General features: G+C 40.4%; 1 protein-coding gene across 12 annotated transcripts in view; it reads right to left on the reverse strand.

Moving 5' to 3' along the window:
* MEF2A (myocyte enhancer factor 2A) overlaps positions 1-12763 on the reverse strand; it is an 88541-nt gene extending 75778 nt beyond the window's left edge. For 4 of the 12 annotated variants that reach the window (XM_053364244.1, XM_053364240.1, XM_053364237.1 and 1 more), the window contains exon 1: positions 12273-12761. The gene's annotated coding sequence lies outside the window, so the exon portion shown is untranslated. Of the gene's footprint in view, positions 1-12272 lie in introns of all 12 variants that reach the window. The other 8 variants (XM_053364242.1, XM_053364233.1, XM_053364236.1 and 5 more) reach the window with 5 other exon arrangements.
* Positions 12764-24642: the final 11879 nt, after the last annotated feature.

Below are 24642 nucleotides of genomic sequence, written 5' to 3' on the forward strand. Positions count from 1 at the left end.
CAAATATACCCTATGAGAGCTGCTAACAATGTTGTACTACGATACGACTGCACATACCTGTAAGGCACATCAGTGGCCGAAAAAAAGGATGGAGTGGGAACTATCACTCTCTTCAAAACAAAGACTTCCTAACCTGACCGGAGAGGCAATTCTTACCCCTCATAAGCAACCGCTACATTAACAAGGACCTAAGCCTACATTTTAGTCCTGTTATAGCAATTCTCATCATTTTATAGTATGAAAAATAATTATTAAGAAGTGTGACCACTATGAGCTAGTGTCAGTCAGTCACCAGTACTCCATATATTGATAATTACAGCTGTTTTAACCTCTAAAGAAGAGGTTCCTAAACTGTGGTCCATGAGTATCTGTGAAGAACGGTGGGAGCAGCAGCTGCTCCATCATTCTAGGAAACTGGTGGTCCATTTGGAAGGTTAGTGGGACACACTAGACATGATGGAGCAGGAGAAACTTGAACAGAGTGGAAAGGATTGGAAATCAGAAAGACAGAGCATGAGGCAAATCCATATCAATGTTTTTCTGTGTATTTATTGATTTAACCACCATTGTATTTTTATGCTCTCATTATAATTGCTAACAATTCGATTGCTAGAATAAACAAAGGCAATAACAGGAAACTGTCTAGAACCTGGCAGAATAATCCCATTAGGACATACTTTTGCTTCTGGATTTCATTAAGTAGTTTATACCCATGTACAAAATGAGACTACAAAGTTGAAATATTTTAGTATTTCAGATAAAAAGGGTCACTCAATATGGTCATTGGCCTTTTCTGCGTATTGGAACAGCATCACCATTTCCTCTTCCTTACTGCATGCAAAATCTAAAAAAAATATATTATTTCTCATTTTCCTCTTCCAAATGAAGCATACTTGATTGCTGTTTCTGTATATGTATTTGTGTATAATACCATTTGCTATTCTTGATAATGTATCAGTAAAAATCTTATACTAGAGGTTTAAGTGATAAATTGGCATGAGGTAACTAATAAGTATTTTCCCTCATTAGGAATTGTCACAATAGTAGTATCCAGTCATGTTTCAGGTATAATGTACTGTTCCTCAATAGTTCACTAACTGATTTCAGTGGCTGGTTTGACTAATATAGAGGAAAAGATTTTGTAATAACTTGCTGTGAAGCCATCTGGATCAAGCATTTGATTTCTTTTGGCATTAAGCAGGGCGTGTGCATGTATGTGTGCAAATCTGTTCATGGAAAAACTTCAAACAGCTTATTAGCAAACAACTTATTTGGTGGTAATACATTGATGGCATCTTTATGGTTTAGACCAATGGTAAAAAGGGTCTTAGGACAATTTTTTTAAAACTACATCAATTCTATACACCTAAATATCAACTTAACCTTCAGTAGCAACACTGAAAATCCACACATCCCTTCCCTTGGATGTCCTTCTCACCATTAAGAACAACAAAATAGTCACTAAACTCTGAAACAAACCCAGTAATGTCAAAAAATACCTATACCAGGAACAATGCTAAGCAAAGCATTTTTTTTTAATTGTCTACAGCTTGACTCTCAGAATCAAGCACACTTGCAACAACAAACAACAATATCTAAGAAGGATCAGAGAACACCTTCTGCCTAGAGGATATTCTCTTCTTGTAATTGATTTCTTTCTTGTAATTGTACTTGCAGCATCCACTAGGCCTCCATCCTGTCTAGAAAAAACCTCCTCCATCAAAGTAGGTGTCAATAAACAATGAACAACATGTCCTATTTGTGGTAGCTGGGAGACACTAGATGGAAATCTATCACCTGGCAATCAGAGAACGCTACCCATTGTTGGCAAACTCTGAATGTCTTGCTGAAGATGTCAACAAGCCTCCTATTAAAGCAATTCACCAGCCTCCAAGTCTTCACAAACTCTACTTCTGCCACCTATCAGTAATTCTAAATTTTGTCCTTGTAATTCCAATTCCTGTAAAACCTGTGGAGCTGGACAAGATAACACAGAAGGGAATTTTACATACTCCTCCTTAAACGGTGGGAGTGAGATAGGTTATTTATTATGTAATCACAAATGTGCCCCTTAACTAAGAATTTTGCAGTGGGAGACCAACTGGAGAGTGATCATCAGTCTTTGTGACAGGTTTTTAGGATATGATGAGAGGCAGCTAAGGAAGTACAGTCTGAAGTGGGATCTCAACATCCAGTTAAAAGTAGAGGAAGCTCTACTCAGTGAACAGATTATTAGAAATAGACTACTGTAGGGGTTGGCAACCTAAGGCCCATGGGCCACAAGCGGCCCATGGGGGTCATTTAACTGGCCCACGAGCCACCCCGAAACAAGCTGCCCGCTTGGCAAGTCCCCATGCGCTGCGCTAAACTGGCACAGCACAGTGACTCACTTCCACGTCACCGCAAATCGCGTCTGCACATGCGCATATGCCGGAAATCGTGTCTGCGCAGATGCAGACGCCGGAAATCGTGGGCGTGGGCGCAATCCGGCCCACAGAGGGATCTCTGCTGGAGTGAACCAGCCCAGGTGAGGTAAACCTTGCCGACCCCTGGACTACTGGGAACAGAGAACTATGATCCACAGCCCATCTATTTTAATATTGTGCAATATGCAGGTATTATTTATTCTAACAACTTGCCTTACAAGCCAAGCCATCATCCTATTGTGATGGTTTGATGCAAACTGTACGCAGGCAAGACGTGATCTTTGCATACTAAGCAGGCAAGTTTGCTAAACCAGAGCTACTCCTTGGTTTCTGCTGCTAAGGTTACTCTTCAGTTGACATATGGGGTGGAAATCTGGGGCATTTTGGGACCCATTCATTTCTATGGTAATACCCAATAGATTTATTTGTACATAACTGGTCTCCTACCAGGAACGCCCACAGATCCCCTGCGGGAAGAAGTTGGAGTAATGCCAATTTTATATTTCATTTTCAGGGCAATTTTCTCTTATTTTTTAAAAATGAGATAAACAATAAATGAACTGCTTAAAACTGTGTATAATAGAGCAGTCTCAGTCATCCTCCACAAGCACCTGAACAACTAACAGTAAAAGAATGAGGACACATGGCCCAGCGCCTTTTTTGCGGCTGAAATCCAACTTAGCCATTACAATATTAAAGTGTGGCTCCAATACCTGTTTACAGAACAGAACATGAATGCCATTACTTTATCCAGATTTTCTGATACTTTCCCCACCTAAAACTCACGCCGCGGAGAAGAGAAATACTTGCCTGAAGTAAATCCACATTTTCTCTGCAAAGTACTTTCAGGCCCACATTTTCAGACTATGAAGCCAATTGCCTGGAAGGGAGATTTAAGAAAATCCCCAGAGATCAGTGTTTTTGCATATGCAGTAGCCCCTGGATAGAGGATGCCACACACTATATGTATACTGTAAGCTGTATAAAATAACTAAGCAAAGATAGAGAAAACTTTAGTGGTGGCTGATGTCCTCAGTGGTATGGATAAGATTTAATATGGGTTTTCCAGTACAGATAGGTCTGTAATGTTTAATACAGCTAAATTCACAGTGAAGGCTACCCAACTTAGACAAGGTCATGTGGCCTCTCTTGGGAACAAATATTTTTCTTTTTAAGTATGTCTTATTTATTGTATAGGTCAAGATTTTACTGTTATACATAATTATTATGAATATTTTATGCTCATGTTTCTTTTTGGGTAACATCTGTATTTGGTTGCCTCTTCAATCAATTTGGTTCTGCATCACCTGTGTGTATTTCATGGAGGCAGTTACCTTCAATAGCACCAGGACAGGTAGGACACAGTACATCACCTGCCAGCCCTGCAATCTATATTAAGGGACCCCTGACCATTAGGTCCAGTCGTGACCGACTCTGGGGTTGCGGTGCTCATCTCACTTTATTGGCCAAGGGAGTCAGCGTATAGCTTCCGGGTCATGTGGCCAGCATGACTAAGCCGCTTCTGGCAAACCAGAGCAGCGCATGGAAACACCGTTTACCTTCCCGCCGGAGCAGTACCTATTTATCTACTTGCACTTTGACATGCTTTCGAACTGCTAGGTTGGCAGGAGCTGGGACCGAGCAACAGGAGCTCACCCCATCGTGGGGATTCGAACTGCCGACCTTCTGATCGGCAAGTCCTAGGCTCTGTGGTTTAACCCACAGCGCCACCCGCGTTACCAAGTACAAAAACCAGGATGTCATATTCAGTATGTAGGTATAACTACAACTTACCTTTGCAAACACTTTACAAACCATAAATATGCAATTTTATTCAATTAAGTGGAACAACCAACTGATAAAACATTTTAGTTCTGAGAACCATATTCTGTCTGAAATATCAATAACTACAACAGAGTTATCAACTGAACGTACAATGTTAGCAAAGAAGAAAAACTTCTGGTTGTGCACAATGGGCACAGTATTACCCCACTGTTTCAACCTGGATGATAGTACCAACATCACTTAGCTTCAGCAAATGAAGTCCCTCTGAACATTCCATCTTCAAAGCTCTGTCATTGCCACCTTGGCAACAGTACCCTCCCATTTTTATCAGAGCAGTTGACAAAGGTTGAAGCTGAAATGTTTTGCCACATCAATGAAATCTATCTAGTTATTCATAAATATATATGCCTTCTAACATTTCTTTTTCTGAAAGTATTTCATGCCAACCTTGAATTGTTGAATTGTGCTGTCTTAATTATTTTTAATAATTGTGGCTTCTTAGTTTATTTTTAATAATTAGACTACTTTCTCTTTGTTTTGTTTAACACAATGCTCCAACACCTTGCTATCCTAATTCCTCTAATGCTTCTCCCAATGATTTTCTGTGCTGTGATACCATACAACAAAGAACAAGCAATCACATGCTAATAATCACTGCCCTGCTATCCCAGCAGGGTGACAAAAGGGTAGAAAGATTCATGGAATTGGAGCACCAATATTGGAGGAGCCATTCACGGACACTTGCGAGCAGTACAAGAATCACAGCATAGGGAAGCAGCTTCCAACTCCCATGGGTACATGTGAATGAGGTCAAGGTCACCTTTGCTACTTGTTTCAAAGGTTACAATAAAGACAACAGCTCTGGCAGCTTAGAGGAACAGAACACTCATAAATCTGAATCTATTTCATCCAAATGCATGAAGTAAACTGGAAAGGGGGTGGGCGTACAAATGAAGATTGGGGGGGGGCTGAGGGGGGATTGACTATCGAATATCCTTTTATTTTCAGTCAAAACTTCAGTTTTTGCACAAGTTTAGACTTCAACAGTGATGGTGCGACCACAGTTCAACCTACATCAGAAAATCAGAAGAATTCTAAGAGAAATTCCCTCATCTGTATCCTAAGAAGCCCCAGTGCTCTGAACATTTGTGACATGCCTTCCATTAATCTTCAAGCAATGTAACATGACCAAAAATGAAACAAATGAAAGCAGGAGAACTAGGCTTTCAGCTGTCACATTCACCAGAATTGACAGCCACTATAGGCTGAACGTGACAAGTCATTGCCGGTTCAATTGCTGATATGCAACCAAGAAAATCCATACTTTCAATGTATCCTGTAAATATCCCTTGTGGCATCTATACCCACAAATATTTATTCAGAACATTCCTGTATAAAAATGTTCTTTATAAGTATCCAACAAAAATCATTACAAGGCTTTTGAACTCCAAATACAAATAGACAAAATCTAAGTGGCGGATTTACTGATCTTTAAGTGTAGCATGTTAAAAAAAGGAGCATTCGGTTTTTTAAAAAAACACAGAAGCGAGGGAAACAAAGCACATACTAACTTATTCAAGAATACTGTGGAAGAACTAATAATAATTTCAGTTCACTACATAGTGGGCGTAGGAATAAGACTTCCTTGGTGAGGCATTTGTTTTCAACTGTTGCTATATTTTACTCATTCATTGGATAGTATGCCAGATACAGTTCTAAATTAGACAGTCATCCACATGCAGTACATTTCAGGAAGGCTTATTTAAGGAAAACTCAGGAAGCTGTAATATCTTGTAACAAGCCGGTTACAGTATGAGAACTGAAGATGAGATGAGAAAGAAAAAGTGGGTCAAGAATAGAGTTGCTATGGCCAAGTTTTCAGATAAATCACAAGTGAATTATGGCACAGCCTACAGATATGAGACAATATACTATTAACCAAACAACTGTTTGTTAGGCTTCAATTCAAGCTGTTTTTTCCTGCAATGTACTAGTAAACCTATTTAAATAGTTATATTGTTTGATGCATTTCTCCTGAGCTAGTAGTTTGATGCACTTTCCCTGAACCAATAAGGTGTAATTTTAATGTACAGTACTTACTTTACATCACACAGTTCACTTCAAGAGCACAATAAGCACATGTGCACACCTTTTTTTTTTAAAGAAGGTTGAGCACACGAATGCAGTGATGTACATGACTAATTAGCTCCAGGCAATTTGCTCTTCAGCACGAGGTTGATCCCCAGAGCACAGAGTTCTACCTCCTCTTTGATCCCACTAATCCCTGTACACTGGAAACTCCCACACTCATTTTCAAAGCCAAAAGGTCAGGCAGCAACACATATGATGTCACAGCACTTTGACAGTTGCAGAGGAACAAACTTCTTCCACATAGCAATGAATTCCAACAATTTGTTCAAGAGCACATTGTATCCATATGAACATTCATAAGTGACAACTGCTGCGGGGCTGGATCGAGCTGTTCTTTACCAGTATTTCCAGCAGATAAGGTCAGCAGATAAGTAAGCATAGGACTCGTTTGCACTTAACGCTAAACCACGGAACATGCTGAAAGAAGCCCGAGCACTCCCCTCTTTTTTCCTCCATGATAAGGAGAACACCTACTACTGTAGTATTTCATTTCAGTTTCCAGAAATACTAGCCTGCTGTGTTCAAACCAGAAAATGGGTTAAAATTGGGGTAGGCAACATGGTGCCCTCCAGGTGTTGCTGGACTTTAATTCTGCCATTGGCCCATGCTGGCTGGGGCTGTTGGCAGTTGTAGCCTAATTGTATCTGGAGTTCACCAACCACACTGACTACCCTTGGTTTAAAACAAACACTAATCGATTTCTAAACAAGTCAAGTTCAAAGCATGACAGTTGCAAACCAACTAGTTTGGCTTTGATTCATACATTATGAAACCTGAGGATCTGCAGAAAGTGAGACTATAGAATTCCTCCCACTGTAACCTTGGGCTCATTCCAGCTTGTGCACATAACACTGAAGTTTAGCACTATAGGCACGAGCTGGAACAAACCCAAGCATTAAGTGCAAACCAACTCATTCAACATGCATTAGTATTAAATCATATTCTGCTTAATAAATTTACATTCAAACATACAGAAAGTTTAGCGTATCAGCATCTAGTCCCCTCATACATGCATTGTATAACATGTACACATACTAGCCACCAAGTTATGATCTAGTGAATCAAAAGTGCATGTTCCAGAAACAATATATATTTTTTTTTAAAGAAAACCTTTTGGCAAAGTAAATTCAAGACATTTGAATTGTTGGTATCAGTCAGCACATGAAAACATTTTTATTAATTATTATTATTATTATTTGTTGTTGAATTAGATGTGATTAACATATTGCTCCTAACGATTTGTTGAACAAAACAGAATCTCTTAAATGGAACAAGATTATTGCAGTGGCTTTTTTTAAAGTATGTGAGCTGCAAATATTGAAGGATTGTGCAAGAAAAATTAATTTGAGCTTTTAAATCTCTAAGTTTAAATCCATGTTATGGCAAGTATCACAACTTTGGGCCACTTTGCTCCAGATGTGAGGCACACTACCTTTTAAATGGTTATCTGCACAATCATATGTGATCAATAAAGCTAGGTAATCACAACATGCAGGGACTGGGTGAAAACTAAGATTGAAGATAAGCATCTGATCAAAGTCTAAAGAAATCTTCCCATGTATTTTCTGTCTGAACTCCCATATCTTCAAGACTTAAAGAAAGTCTCTGAAGAATAATTTAATCCTTCACAATGTGGAGGTTTTCAGTCTTATTCTGTAAATGCCCATACAGTACTAACAGAAATGAAAAGTATTCATTTCTGGGTATTTTACAGGGCCCTTCATATTTGAGATGCACAGATAGAATATCCAAAATTACGGTATCATAAAACTATTTCTGAAATTAAAAGATAGAGCCTGGAAATTTCATTCTTTACAGGTAAATAAGGGAAGTGTAGATTAAAACTTGGTCATTTTCTTGAAACACTTAATTGGGCTTAAGATTTACAAGTGCTAATAACCACTTTGGGGGCCCTTTTGAGGTCCAGGAGGCAGAATATATTTGTATTGGTTGGCATTTCTTGACAACCTCAATATTTAGCAAGTTTCAAATACCCTTGGATTTGTATCACGCTTTCCTTCTACACTGATAGCATTGCATACCTCACTAAAATAAAATAAAAAAGTTGAAAATACATGTTTGGTAACAAATTAATTGTAGTCTATCAATGCGTAGCTTAGCATCTACCACAACAAGAAGAAAATATAAGCAATTGTTATGTACTACTAAATATGCATGCCCTTCAGCTCAAGATGGCATTCTCTTGTTTCCTCAACTGCTGAGTAAGATGACAGTCTAACCAGACTGTGTATAATTTTGGCCAAGTAGGATACGGAAATGTGAATCAAATATGTTCAAATAATATGCACACTAGCCCTCAAACACAGAAATCTGGTGATGAACAGTACACATTCTACTACCAATTCATTCACAGATTCAAATGAAGGTGGCAATGTGGCAATCATTTAATAAGACACATTGTTTCCTTTTGCAGTAAAGCATCAGTCTCTTTTCTCACAGCATTATTCTATACAGTCATACCTCATGTTACAGATGCTTCAGGTTACGTGTTTTCGGGTTGAGGATCGTAGGAAACCCGGAAGTACCGGGATGGGTTATTTCCAGGTATTGCCGCTCACGGTCACACATGCGCAAAAGCGCTTAATCGTGCCAGCGCCTGTGCATAGGTGGCACTTCAGGATCCGAACGCTGTGGGTTGCGGATGTGTCTCCGTCTCGGATTATGTCCGCAACCCGAGGTTCCACTGTATTTTGAAAGCTTACATAGGAGCAACAACCAATGTGACTCCTGAACAAACCCCATTCACTGAAAGATCTTAAGCTAAACTTTCATATTAAGTCTCTTACAGGTTATTTAACAACAAATATGGCTGCTTCGAAAGAATGGTTCTATTGAAAGCAGTGTTAAATTTCATACCAGAATCTCATAGAATCATAGAATGGTAGAGTTGGAAGGGCCCCAAGGACCATCCAACCCCCTGAAAAGCAGGAAATTTTACAAAATGATATAAGCCATCTAAATTTGCTAAGACCTTATATACATACACCCCATAACATCTCACTACCTTGCATTTCCAGATGCTACTTCTCCCTTCTCTCCCCAAATAACTTCACTCAACACAGGAGATTCATTACGCCAGCAGTGATTAGGTACTTGTGCATTGCTAACCCTTTCAGTGATTCCAGTGGACAATAACCCAAACTTTAGAGAAATGGTAAACTTTGCAAAATTGTTTGCAAAAATTGTTTCCTCCACTTCAACTGACATTACATTCAAGACACTTTATAATATTATGATTGATTGCATAATAATCCTATAGATTGTCATACCCTACAATCTATTAGCGCTGTGATCCAGAGAAGATGCAATGCAATGGATGTATCTGAAATAAATGAATAAACCCTTTTTTATTCTTTCCCCAAAGCTTTGGGAGGACAGGTGTTACTTGAAAAGAAAAAAGAATATTGTTGCAACTATGGAAAACTAAATTCTCCTTTTTAGTCCTAGAGTTTCAAGAGGGGAAAAATGTGCGAGGATAAACATCAGTGACAAGGCCTTGCAACTCACTCACACAGTTCTTTATAGTAAGCAACAAAGACAATCAGTCACACACTCAAAGGGAAGAATGTCTACCAACATGTCATTAGAACATTAACAAGGACAAAATACTAGCTTAACACTTTGATTCCCTTATCAACAGCAGGGTTCCTATATAAACAGGAAAAGAGTGTTGGAAAAGTCTAACTTTATAAGCTGAGCTAACCTCAAATGGGCTTTCTCAAATGGAAGTGCTGTTTTAGATGAGACAGAAAAAACTCAGTTCCGTTGTAATCTTTATTTCTTCACTGGCAGTCAAAATAAAGCTTAAAAATAGTATGCATTTTTGGAGCGCAATTTTTTTCCCTTGAAGTCTGCTAACAACACACAACACAACACCTTTCCAATATCAAATTATCTGGCAAACAACAGAAACTGTTTCAATGGACCTCTTCCTTGCTGCCCCTTCCAAAACAGGTACATGTATTGATCTTACAGAATAGGGAGAAGCATTTCCAGCCCAAACCTGCCATTTATCAAGGAGGGTTCTCACAACTCTAAGCAAAAACAAAAACAGAAGAAAACAAATGTATCCACTTCTCTACTCACCACAGACAAGACTGTCGTCCCTTCCATTATGTTAGTTAGCTCTTAAAGGCCTGTCTGGACCCTAAACAAACACCAATCGCTTTCTCTAACCTGCTTCCCATATTCTCCACCCACCCATTAAGAATCCTGTGTCAGATTCATAAAATGAGGGTACAGTTTTACCCCAAAAATGAAACATCCCTAAATTCAATTCCCCTCATCTCCACATACCAATCCACCATTTCTTAAAAAGAGGGAGATGGAGAAAGCATAACTTCCAAAATCTCTTGCTCTCACACTCATCCACGTCAATGCATAAATTACTCTTATCAACCTCTCAGACCACAGCTAAGGGGAACAGTGGAAGAAAATGGGACAAAAAAAGATATCTCTAGAAGACAATGTGAGCGAATTAATAGTCTATGAGAGGGAACATGAATCTGTCAACCAGAAGCCTGCCTACATCCTTCCTTCCTTCCTCCCCCCCCCCAATGTTTCGTTTGTACAAGTCTCAGTAGAAGGAGGGGGTAGATTCTCTTTCGCACAAACTCATTCCCCTAAAGTCTCTCTTATTCCACAACTCCTCCCTCTTAAACGAATAATAACCAAGCATGCCTTTTTTGATGTCTTAATACACTGCGAGTCTGCATACGGACAGAAAAAGCAGAAAATAGATATGAAAAACATTTATTCCAATCCCTCGAAAATCAATGGGGAAAGGACCCTGAGATTGGGGGGGGGGGGGAGAAGAGAGAAAGAAGAGGGGAGAAAGCAACACAATCCTTTAATGCAGGCACCACAAACCACTTCAGCTATTATTTTATCTTATTATGACCCAAACTTAGCTTGCCAAAAAGTGCCTCTTCCCAATCTTGAAACAGATGCATAACCACCACAAAGTATTATGTCTTACTGTGTGTACGTGTCTGGTGTATATATATATATATATATATATATATAGTCATGTAATTTTTATTTGACTGTGGCATTAACTTAAGCATGTGTGTCTGTAAAAAAACCCATATATACACGCATGTATATCTGTATATGTACACAGACAATACGTTCAGATATTTGTGTTTTATACACACACACACACAAACACAAACATTTTGCTTACAGCCATGATCAAATCAGAATATACATAAACATATCACACACAAGTGCATATACATACTAGGGTATACACACACACACACACATACACACACACACACACAAATATAGCCAAACATGTGCATTTCTGCTTCCCAGACTATATGTGCGTGCATCTTTGCTACCTATTATTTTCGTGCAAATACTACAAAAACTTTAATTTCCCCCTTTCACTACCTAGCCTCATCCTCTCACCCCAAGTTGCAACTACTTGAGCTAGACGGGTATACGGAGACACACACACAAACACATGTGTGCATTTTTTTTTACTGTCCAGAGACTGTATGTGCATTTTAGCTGCCAATGATCATCATCATCATCACACAGATACTACAGAAACTTTTGATTTTCCTCACCTGCTAGGATCACCCTCTCACCCCAAATTGCAACTGTTTGAGGTAGAAGGGGGGGGTGGTGGCAAAGGAGTTGGACGGGGGAGAGAAGCAGAAAGAGGGAGGGACCTTCTCCCTCATTTTCTCTCATACTATGCCCCCCTGAACACCCCAACCCCTTAACTCCATCACCTTCCTAACTTGGGGTAAGGACTTGAGGGGTAAAATATATCGCATCCCCCCCACAACTCCTTGGCCACCTTCTCCTCCAACAGCCCCCCCTTTTGCCGCTCCCCCACCCCATAAATGAGCACCCGCGCCCACCCTCTTCGCTCACCCGTTTGCCTCTTTCCTTCTTCTCTCGCCGCCGCCGCCGCCGCCTCCTTCTTCTTCCTCCGCTGCTCCTGCCGCCGCCTCCCTAACTGACGCTCCTCCGGAGACACTGACACCGGCGCACGGATATCCACGGGGCGCTATTTTTAGGCAACACGGCCAAGGTGCTGCCGGAACTACTTCCACTCTCCCCCACCCCCACCCCCGCCCACTCCCCTTCAAGCCTCTCTAGGCGGGCAATATACGGGCCACACACACCCTTCGCTCTCGTCTTCCTCCGCCGCTTGACACAGCCGCCGCCCCGCTTCCCGGGCCGGTTTAAGTCAGCGACAGGACCCGCGGGTGCTCGAACAGCCCGGCGCGCGTCCCTAGGCTCTCTTTGGCTCACTTCTTTTCCTCTCAGAGAGCCGCCGGCCGCGAGGACTATGTTTCGCTTAGCAGTAGGGGAGCGGTTCGGCCTCTTACGTTCTTCACACCGTCAGGACCCCGATGCCACGAGGTGATTGGGCGGAGGGCGGGAGAGAAGGCTGTCAAGGTCCAACCAATGGACGGGGGAAGCTGCCGGCCAATCAGCGAAATGTTAGTAGGCGGATACCTCTGCCTCTGTTTGACACAGCGGCGGCTCCAATCAGGGCGCGATACACAGGATAACAAATGACCAATCGGAACTGGGAAGCGCCGTGGCGCTGTTCCGAGCGGTCCTTGACAGGGTGTAGAGAGTGTAAAGAGATGCGCGCATGCGCTCGGAGCGTCCTCGCTGGCTTCTTTTTTCCTCTAGGGAGCAAGTGACGCATAGACAAGGGAGGGGAGTGGGGCGCATGCGCAGATGGAATGATTCCCTCCAGTTTACCTCGGCGAGGATTGGTCGGATTTGGAATAGGCTGAGCTTTCAGCCTCCGTCGCCAGACAAGATCGGTAAACAAGACTCTACCCTCCGCGACCCAAAAAAGCAGACGCGCCACGCGCCGCGTAATATTTTCACACGCGCGCGAGACACAAGCCTGGAGACACGCGAAATACGCGTTGTGACAGGAGAAGTGTGATTGGTTGAAAATTGTGTGAGAGAAACTCTCCGCCTGACGCCAGCCAATCACGTCGCTCCTTGCAAAGGGGAAAAACACTTTTCCTCACGCAATTTCTAATGTAATGTAGAAATGTCACTTGTTCTGTTCTCAGTAAAACCAGCTTCTTTTTTCTACATCACTTTTAAATATCGTGGATAATTTTACCACTAGTTATAGTTTGTTTGGCTCTATAAATTATTTGGTGTGGTTTTTTTTAATGCATTTGTGTTTGTTTTTTGAAACCACGTTTCACCCAAACAGGACACTTAAGAGAACAATAAAACTGTTAAGCAACAAATCGTTTTAGGTAGACCGTTTGGATGTGTCGTCCCTCCCCCCCTTATTAAGCAGTATATAGTTCTAGTTAAATAAATAAAGTAGTGCAGGACTTAATTTTGTGAGGGAGATGCATACTCGCTGCTGCAATCTTTTATTGACCCGTTTATGCTCAGAGGTCTGACCCTTAGAGCAATGGTGAGGAACCTCTGGGCCCCCAGATATTCTTCGACTACAGTTCCCATCATCCCTTTCCATTAACCTTGGTAACCATGGCTGATGGGAGTTGCAATCTAATCACAGAGTCCGTAATTTGTTGAAGCTTCCTTAGTGTTATGGCCTGAGTTGTATCGCCTGGGCAATTCCTTAGGCTTTGAGTTTTGAGTTCTAGCAGACTGTTTTAGGGGCTCCTCTGAATAAAGCTTCTTGTATTAAAAAAAAAACAACAAAACAATTTCTCATTCTTGGTGCCTGTTGTTGAATGCAGAAACATTACCATGTCCACCAACATCTGAAGGGCCACAGATGTGCCTTCCCAGCTTTAGACCAGATTTGCCCAACTTGGGACTGCTCAGCCAGCCCATGAGTGCCCTCAGGAAACCTCTATTTTTGTTGCCATCTGGAGAGCGAACCTAGACAACAACGTGGCCATCATTTTCGTGCTCAATCATTGAAATAAAAAGTGGTGTGTGTGTTATTTTTAACAGTAAAATGAGCATGAGATAAAAAGCACTGAACTCTCTGAGCTCCAGCACCTTCACTCCCCAACCATTTTTCTGTTGTCCCAACTCTAATACCAGAAAAAGATAAGCAGTGGCTGAAGCAACAGGGTAGGCAATGCAAGGTAGTGGAGAAGTTCCACCTTGAGATAGAAGAAATGGTTTACATTAAAAGGTGACTCTTTCAAGCAATGACATCATATGGGATTGTGGGACAGGATTGGGGAGGCTGTGCCCCTCCATAGGTTGTTGGACTACAAAGGTAATGATTGTGAGGTTTAACTGAGGATTTGTCTACATTTTAGTTGGATAGCAGCTGTTTGAGAGGGCTCTCACGAGGACAGTGCTACTTAAATGGGAAGCTTCAAATGCACATTAAACTCAGCCTTGTATTCATAACTTTCATAGTCTTCCTATTCCCCCACAACAACAAAAATCCCAAGAGTATATATTCATAAAAAATGAATTTCTGTTAACTATTTTTTAAAAATGCAGTGTTGAACTTTAGTGTTTGCCGAATGGTAAAGCAAATGGGAAATATTGGGCATGTTTCATTTACCAAACGCCTTCAGGGTGTCCACTGGGGCCTTCTTCCTCTCCTCCCACTGTATAGGGGGGGTCAGGAGAACCCCTAGAATAGCACACAGGGGGATGGAAGGGGCAGATCTGTAGACAGACTATTTGTAATAGTGTGACATTGACTTTCACCCACTGTCTCTAAAATATAATGTGCAAACAGTTTCCAGTTCTGGTATGTTTAAAATCCTTGATATCGGTAAAAAGCACTACATATTAACCTTTAACATTATAACTTTTAATACAAACTATGCCCAAGTTGTAGGCCAGGATACTCTCCATGTTTTTCAAATACCGGTATAAACCCCTATCTCTTTTGATGCTTTGCTCATTCCTTTTAAAAATGGGTGTTAATGTTTCATTTTAAAAGTGAGTAAAACATTTCCAAAACATCTCCTGATTTTTATTAGCTATTTGTGGTTTTGCCCATTAAATATTAGCAATACAAAAGCTTTTGGCTGAAGACTCAGCTGGTGAGGAAAGTCTTGTCACGCTTCCCAACACATGTCATTTCAATTGCTTCAAATACTTTTCTGACACAGAACAGAGTCAAAAGTACATGGCTTATGTGTCGTATTGAAGTTGCCTCAAGCATATGCATGCAAATATTATGCAAATTGGCCATGGCATTGTTTCAAGATGGTGCTCTATCATGGTGAACAAATATAAATCCCAGATTGCAGCCTCGTAGAAAGCTCAGGGTATACAGTCTTGACATGCAGAATATATTCCAAACCTCTTGGTGACCAGAACTATGAATAATGCATTTCCAAACACTGCATAATGTTCAGGTAGTCAGAAATAATCCTAAACTTATACAGTAATGGTGGCTCCATTTCTACCTGCATAGTCTATCTGCTGGCGGCATAGATCTCCTGTTGTTTGGGCCTCTTACTGATGTAGAGTATCTTAGCCGTCTCTGACAACAGGCGCTCCTGGCAATGTTTAAATCAGGGTATTTCCCATTCCTCTCAAATTGGAAGGAGCTCTAGGATTGTCTGAGTCATCCTCAGTGTATTAAAAGCTCAGCTTCAGCTAATGCTTAATGTGGGGTGTGCCCTGACATTGTAAAGCATGTAACAAGTAAGACTTAGGCTGCAACATTGCAGCTTGCCTGATCACTGCTCCACGTACCCTGGAAGAGACGTTTTGTAGCTCTGTTCAGTTTTTCAAGGTGGGGGAGTTTCAGGAGTGTTAAAGGGAAAAAATGACCTTTTCTCTTCACCACTTTGCCAGCCTTCCCTTGTCAGAGTCTCCAGTAAAAGACTAAAGGTAATGCGGGTGGCACTGTGGTCTAAACCACTGAGCGGCTTGGGTTTGCCAATTGGAAGGTCAGTGGTTCAAATCCCCACAACGGAGTGAGCTCCCGTTGCTATGTCCCAGCTCCTGCCAACCTAGCTGTTCGAAAGCATGCCAGTGCAACTAGATAAATAGGTACCGCTGTGGCAGGAAAGTTAATGGCATTTCCGTACATTCTGGTTTCTGTCCAAGTGTTCCTTTGCACCAGAAGCTGTTTAGTCATGCTGGCCACATGAGGCGGAAAGCTGTCTGTGGACAAACATTGGCTCTCTCAGCCTGAAAGTGAGATGAGCGCCACAACCCCATAGTCGCCTTTGACTGGACTTAACCATCCAGGGGTCCTTTACCTTTACTTAGTATAAAACTATACTCCTTGAGTGGCAAAATTAGTGATTTCCTGGACATCCCAACATTTTCCAGAATACTGCAGCCGCAAGCAGACCTAGCCCATGTCGGCAGTGTCATTGTTGCCAATTTTCCTCAGAAACAGCTCAAAAACATCTAATTTCTCTGCGATTTTGTTCAACAATTTTATGTCTGAATTTTCACTTTGTGAAATGTGGCAACCCTAGGCAAAATGTATAAAGTTTTTGCATGTTAATAAAAAACATATATGATCTTCCAGTGCTATCCCTGTGCACGTACTCATGCTGTTAATGAATTATTGAAAATGGGAGAGAACCATGTTTAGTGAAATATTTATTGTAGGCATTGCATTCAGATTACAGGTTCAGGAAGTACAGAAAAAAACAAAAACACTCCCTGACCATTATAGTGTCACTTGCTCAAGGAGCCCAGATGCCTTTCTAAACAAGCATTTTCACGCTTATCCAGAAGCACAGAAAGAAATCCTTTTGTTAACAAAAAGCAGATAGATCTGACTCAAGGGATACCCACCCAATGTCATTCCTTGAGTTGTGCTCACAATGCTTATGATCACACCCATTGCCAGAGCATATGGACAGGGGAACAGGAAGGGCTGAGTAGAAGCATTGTGAATCTCTGCATTCCAACACAGAGTGATGCAAGATTGTTTGGGGATCTTCTCTGTGGACACATCCTAGTTATGGAATTCTCTTTGCCTAACCCACAAATTGAGGTTTTGTTTAGGCTGAATGTTCTTAACCTGCAGTCCACGGACCCCTGGGGAAGTCTGTGGATGGGCTTCAGGGGGACCGTGAACTGGGCACAAAACAAATATAATACAATAAAGTACACTATGTTCAAAATGTTGTGCTTGTGTGCCTTTTTCTGAAGGCTGTCCACAGTTTTCATCAGATTCTTAAGGTGTCCTTGAATCCCCCAAAAAGTTAAGAACCACTGGTTTATGCAGGTTTTCTATTAAACTATAAAGGTTTTTATGCTGTGATATTTACATTATCTTTTTATTTTATGTTGCTCCTTTTCCATTTCTGATTTTCATTTATTTGCTTATTAGCCACTTTGGGGACCATTAAATAAAAATGCTAAAAGCACAGGTTTGCTTTAGGGATAAAGGCGAAATTATCTCTATATATTTCTCATTTTAATGAAAAACTACCTAATTTGCACTTCTTGAACCAATATCTGAACTGTATCATAATTATCCTTCAACATTCATACTGCACCAAATTTTGCAATGCAGTTCCCAACCAAACAATGTGTAGAAAAATGAGCCACTTGGGGGAAAGTATGCATAAAAGTCCATATGTCAGTGAAAAGAGCATACAAAAATGTATTGTATTACAGGAAATTTCTTGCAAAAATGTGTCTATTAGTCTAACTACATACATGTGCACTTTAGCAAAAAGTTGCATTAAAATGTTAATTTTTATGAAATGGTTTTTTAAAATTTTAAAAATCACAAATCACTGCAGAAATATCGAAAACTGAATGTAAGATTGGAAAAATTAGAAACTGAAAGAAACTAAAATTGACAGATTCATGCACACCTGCATTACATACAAACACTTCCCTAAACTGAATGTTAGGTGAGTCTTTGGCCTTGTGACTGCTATCATAACAACGCACTACAATAAAAAAAATAATGCTTGCTTCCTCCCCCACCCCTATCCCTTGCAATGTTGACAAAATGTAAGTTAAACTTTACAAACTCCACTTTATGAACTGCCTCATATTTCCATGCTGTTATATAGGGCATTCAATATTTCAATTGCCTTGGGAATATTTGCTTTTCCAAGATTTGTGGCCAAAGTACATAAGATTAGATCAGACACAGCTTGTATAAGAATGTTGTAATGGGGGCGGAGGATACATTTGCCAGACTGAAGTTACAGGTAAAAAGAAAGAAAGAAATTAAAAGAAAATCTCTTTCAAACACTTCCACGTGCCAATTGCAGATTTGTTCTTCAGAGTCAGCTGCCACAGATGAGACTTAAAAAAAAAAGTTCCCCCCTTTATTTCAGTGCTTAAATGTCAGGAGAAATATTTTGCACACTGTACCAGAGCAATCCTGTACCCAGGTTACACCAGCTGATTGTTACAGGATTTGGCGGAGACCCCAGCATGTTGGCAGGGTGCCAAATTCATTTCTGTGGCTGCCATGACAGATAATCTGGTCTGGAAGCTGTAGCTTGGGACTGGGGAGCCTCAGGACCAGGGGCCAGATATGATCCTCTAGGTCTCTCTCTGTCTCTCTCTCTCTCTCTGGCCTCTGGGGCTGTCTTCAGGCCACACCCCTTTCTCCCCAAGCCACACCCCTCACCAGCTTTCCTTTGTAATTTGCTTGAGCATTTTTGCCTGGTTGGAATGTGTCCTTGAGCTCGGATCATAGAGAAGGAATGTGTGAAGATTAGCAGCAAGAAGTAGGAGGAAGCTGGAACGAAGAGACACAAATGATGGCTTTTTGCTGTCTTTTGAATCCCATGCTGTCCTTAAGGAGGGAAACCACATCCTCACAGGATGTGAATGCTCTGCAATACCTCCATCAAGGTGCAGGTTATATATATGCATAAATTAAACTATATATCCGAAAGGCACCACAGTCTCCGCTGTGCCTCATTGTCTCCCAAAGGGAACACAGACCCTGGCAAGAATGGCAACCTCTGGAACCTCGCACCACTCATGGGGTTTGGGGTGGCATGAACACTATCTTTTGTCATATTTTGTATTGTTTTAAAAATGGTTCTCCCCCCCCCCCCCCGTTTGTATGGTATGCCTGAGATGTACAGGAACTCATAAATCGATAAAATGCATTGCAATAAAGAAACAGAAAACCTTCTCCATGAAAACGTAAGACAAGCTTCCTGGATCAGGCCATTCACCATCTAGTCCGGCATCCTTTGCAAACGGTGGCCAACCCAATGCCTGTGGGGAGCTGGCAGGCTGGAAATGAGGGCAATAGCATTATGCCCACCTGCGATTCCCAGGAACTGTTTTTCAGAGGCAGATAGTCTTGTCTGGCACCCACTTTTAATGTCCCAGGTTTTTAAATTACAGTGGCACCTTGGGTTACATATGCTTCAGGTTACATACGCTTCAGGTTACACACTCCGCTAACCCAGAAATAGTGCTTCAGGTTAAGAACTTTGCTTCAGGAAAAGAACAGCAGGAGGCCCCATTAGCTAAAGTGGTGCTTCAGGTTAAGAATAGTTTCAGGTTAAGAACAGACCTCCGGAACGAATTACCGGTAAGTACTTAACCCGAGGTACCACTGTATGAGTTTTTTACTCCACTGAACGTTTAATTTACGGCCTCCTTTTTATTTGCTTTCTGCTCCAGCTTTTTCTATGCCATTTTAGTTTCTGATATTTTTTTCATTATGAATTTCTTGCGCGGATTTTATTATTCTGTGATTATTATTGTATGCTAATATCTTGTAAGTCATGCAGAGAGCAATGTTATTGGGCATCACATAAATGCTCTATATGAATAAATAAATAAATAAAAATGAAAGAGGGAGAGGGAGAAAAGTGGAGATCTCACTGAGATTCACACATATCTGCTGGAGTTTTCGCACCATGCTGCTTATTAACATAAACCAACCGCTGGGTCTGTGGGTGTGGGTGTATGATTTTTTTAATGAAACATCAAGAAATAAAATTTTAATTGCCTCCCCTTAAATGGCCCTAAGTATAAATAAACAATCTTTACATATAAACCATGAGCGCCACCTTAGTAGATGAAGACCAGAGATGGAAAAGTGCTGCCACCTCAACGCTTTTAACTTTATTTTGCTATAGTTTTAAGAGGATGGAACCCTTTACAAGCCACCCTTTATTCCAGGTAAATTAACCTAGATTAAGCAATTGTGCCTACCACTCTTTCTTTTTTTTCAAACTATTTTGATTTTTTATTATATTGCAACATCTATAATGTTATTTTTTATTATTGCAAACAAAAAAAACAAAACAAAAAACCAGCAATTAACATCCAGGAGGGTCAGAATCCTTTATATGCTTTTACTGTGATTTTGTTCTGAGGAGATAAAAGCAGTGGCAGCTATTTTGGGCTGGTAGGGCAGAAGGCGGGGAGACCAACAGCAGGTGGCGATAGAGGTAATGACTGATGTTCTGTCCCCATCTTCAACCCTGCTGAATTGTTCAAGGGCCAAAACTGAAGCTAAGGAGGAGGAAGCTGACAGGCATTTCCAGCATCTGGGGAGGTTGTAAATAAGAAGGCAGACCAGTGGGGTTTGGTTGAAGACAGGCAGTGCCCCATTTGCCCCAATATACCAGTCTCCGTGGGCTAAAATATAGTTTGTTTGGAAGTACTAATCAGCTAAAACTAAATTTAAATAGACTAGTGCAGATTTGAATTGGTGACATTAACAATAAACTGGTTTGGTGTTGTTTTTTAATTAAAATGTCGTGTCCATCTTAACAGTGCAATTTATTCAATTGTAGGGTGAGGTCTAAACCATGTCGTACCCCCCACCCCCCAAAGGAACAGGATACTATTAGTTTGTTGAAACTGAACAGATCTGGGTCTGAGCAGCACCTGGCTTGGAACTCCCCAAATAAAAGTCAGGATACAAAAGCAATAAATAAATAGAAAAATGATTCCACGACTCCATTATCACCAACAGCCACTTGTACAGTGCTACCTCGGGTTACATATGCTTCAGGTTACAGCCTCCGCTAGCCCAGAAATAGTACCTCGGGTTAAGAACTTTGCTTCAGGATGAGAACAGAAATCGTGCTCCGGCGGTGCGGTAGCAGCAGGAGGCCCCATTAGCTAAAGTGGTGCTTCAGGTTAAGAACAGTTTCAGGTTAAGTACGGACCTCCGGAATGAATTAAGTACTTAACCCGAGGTACCACTGTATTGGGGTTTTGTTTTGTTTTAAATATATTTATTAAAATTTTACAAAAACATAAATTTGCAAAATACCAAAAAGGAAAAGAAAAAGAAAAAAGAAACATACAAAATTACATAAAAGAGAAAAAAGAAAGATACACATACAGAGTACAAAAAAAAACAAATAGATACAAAAGAATTAAAAACAAACCCATTTTTTATAACTTTAAACTCATTAGCTTGTTTCCTTGACTTCCTCACACCTCCCCTTTTTGTATTCCCATTTCAATAATCAGATCAGCAAATCCTTACCCTCTTTCGTTTATCTTAACTCTATATCTTAACATATTATAGCTCTATATTTTCATCCCTTATCAACTCATTTTTGCATATTCTCACTAACTTTGTTGCTAGTGCCTCTTATTTTCAATCCAACATCATTTTTAACATTCATTAATTTTACAATGTTTCTGAAGATAGTCTTTAAATTTCTTCCAATCTTCTTCCACCAACTCTTCTCCCAGGTCTCGGATTCTGCCAGTCATTTCCGCTGATTCCTTATAGTCTATCACCTTCATCTGCCACTCTTCCAGGGTGGGTAAATCTTGTGTCTTCCAATACTTTGCAATGAGTATTCTTGCTGCTGTTGTTGCATACATGAAGAAAGTTCTATCCTTCTTTGGCACCAATTGGCCGACTATGCCCAGGAGAAAGGCCTCTGGTTTCTTCAGAAAGGTATATTTAAATACCTTTTTCATTTCATTATAGATCATCTCCCAGAAAGCCTTAATCTTTGGGTACGTCCACCAAAGGTGAAAGAATGTACCTTCATTTTCTTTACATTTCCAACATTTGTTATCGGGCAAATGATATATTTTTGCAAGCTTGACTGGTGTCATGTACCACCTGTATATCATTTTCATAATATTCTCTCTTAAGGCATTACATGCCGTAAATTTCATACCAGTGGTCCACAACTGTTCCCAGTCCGCAAACATAATGTTATGACCAATATCTTGTGCCCATTTAATCATAGCAGATTTAACCGTTTCATCCTGCGTATTCCATTTCAACAGCAAGTTATACATTCTTGAAAGTATCTTAGTTTTGGGATCTAACAATTCTGTTTCCAATTTTGATTTTTCCACCTGGAAGCCAATTTTTTTGTCCAAATTATAGGCCTCTCTTATTTGATAATAATGAAGCCAGTCTCGCACTTTATCTTTTAATTTCTCAAAACTCTGCAATTTCAATTTATCTCCTTCTTGTTCCAATATTTCCCAATATTTCGCACTGTATTGGGGTTTTGGTAATGTGCAGAAGCATTAAATTAGGTTGATTGATCAACGGTTTCTCAAGGCAAATGATTAATCATCTAGAAAGAATGAAAGCAAAGGCTTTGCCAAAGCACACCTCATAAATAGCTATCAGTTAATAAAAAGTGAGCTCTTAACAAAAGCATTAACAGCGTGATAATATGAGTGTCAACTCAGAGGTAAGGCCCATTTCATTTCATTTCAATTGTATAAAAATTCTATAGTGCCCTTCATCCGAAGATCACAGGAAGGTTCACAACATAAAAATACAGAATGAAAACACGAGGTACATAATAACACAGCAGAAGCAAAACAAGCCAATAAACCCTCTCCCACAGACACATTTAAAAGGCCATAGGATGTTCATCAGTCCAACGCCTGGTTGAAGAGATCAATTTGACTTAATCCCAGGCCATCTGCCAGAGATTCTTTAGCTGTGATTTCTGCATTGCAGAGAGTTGGACTAGATGAGCATTAGGACCCAGGGCTTTCTTTACCTGGGGGTGCAAGGGGTGCGGGGCACCCGGGCACCCAATTCTGGGGGGCACCAAGTGTATGCTGGAGGGCACTAAATGTATACCTACTGTATACCGGTCCCTCTCGATCGGTAGCAGTAAAAAGCAATGGAGATAAAGTCCCCGCCCCCCTCCTCCGTTGCTCTGTTACTCCATAGCGTCAAATATTCCCAATATTTCCCACGAGTCAGGAAACAAAAGCAGTTATTTCTGCTTTGTCATTGTCACAGGTGAGCGATTCTCCTCCCCCCGAAAAGATAAACAACTTTGGCTTCCCCCCTCTCAAAAAAAGCTCGCCCCCCCTTTAAAAAATTTGGGCGGCTAAACTAAATTTGGGGGCACTGGGCAGATCTTTGCACCCCAGCGGCACATATACTAAAGACGGCACTGTTGGGACCGCTTCCAACCCTACAATTCTACGATTCTAAGTGCATATAGAATTGCAGCCCGTCACTTCTGTAGCAATCAATGACATCAATTCCATATTTGTCAACCTGGGGGTGTTCTTGCAGCTATAGACAGAATTAAATTTCTCACACCATTCCATACCATCTTTAAAGCATTTTTTAGCATGGCACTCATCGATCGATGCCTTTGACCTTCTTATTTTTTGTGAGTCTGATTGGCCTTGCAGCTGTTCTTGTCTTCTGATTGTTTGCTGGTTTATATTTTAGAGTTGATTATCTAATTTGCTTTATTTTACAATTCAGCGTTATGCATGTTTATTTAGTAGGGAATCCTGTAGTTTTCAATGGAGTGTTGAGGGCAGGAGTGTTAAGCTGCTTTCTGAACCCGTTACTGGAGAATACACACACTCTAATAATCAATCTTGAATATATGGTTTTTGTTATTGGGAGAGTTTAAAAATAAATTATTAGTTGGGCCTGCATCAGGTTAGTCAATCAATGGAGTTTAAATTAGTCATGACTAACATTTTACATTGATTTCAGCGGAAGCTAAGCGTGACTAGCTTGGTTTTGTTTTTTTGTTTTTTTATAAATGTTTATTGGAATTTTCAAAAAATAAAGAAAAAACAGAAAAGAAAACATTTAAAAACACATAAAATTTACATTTCTTACTGTCAATGACCAATTTCCTTGACTTCCCCACACCTCCCCTTCTTGTATTCCAGTTCTAATTTTTAGCTCAGCAAGATCTTGTCCCCAAACTTTACCTTATTTTCTCTGATTCATTTTAGTTAACCAATTTTAACTTATAAACCTCAATCTTTATACATCATTACTTATTCTTAAAAATCTTTTTCTAAGGTCGGCCCCAATTCCCTTCCCCAAATTCCCCATTTTTATGTTAGTGGCAAAACAAAATTAAATGAAACAGAATATAATTGTACACCCTTTGGATTCCCAAAGCCC

This window comes from Podarcis raffonei, chromosome 14 (genome assembly GCF_027172205.1).
Source record: "Podarcis raffonei isolate rPodRaf1 chromosome 14, rPodRaf1.pri, whole genome shotgun sequence".
Classification (NCBI taxonomy): domain Eukaryota; kingdom Metazoa; phylum Chordata; class Lepidosauria; order Squamata; family Lacertidae; genus Podarcis; species Podarcis raffonei.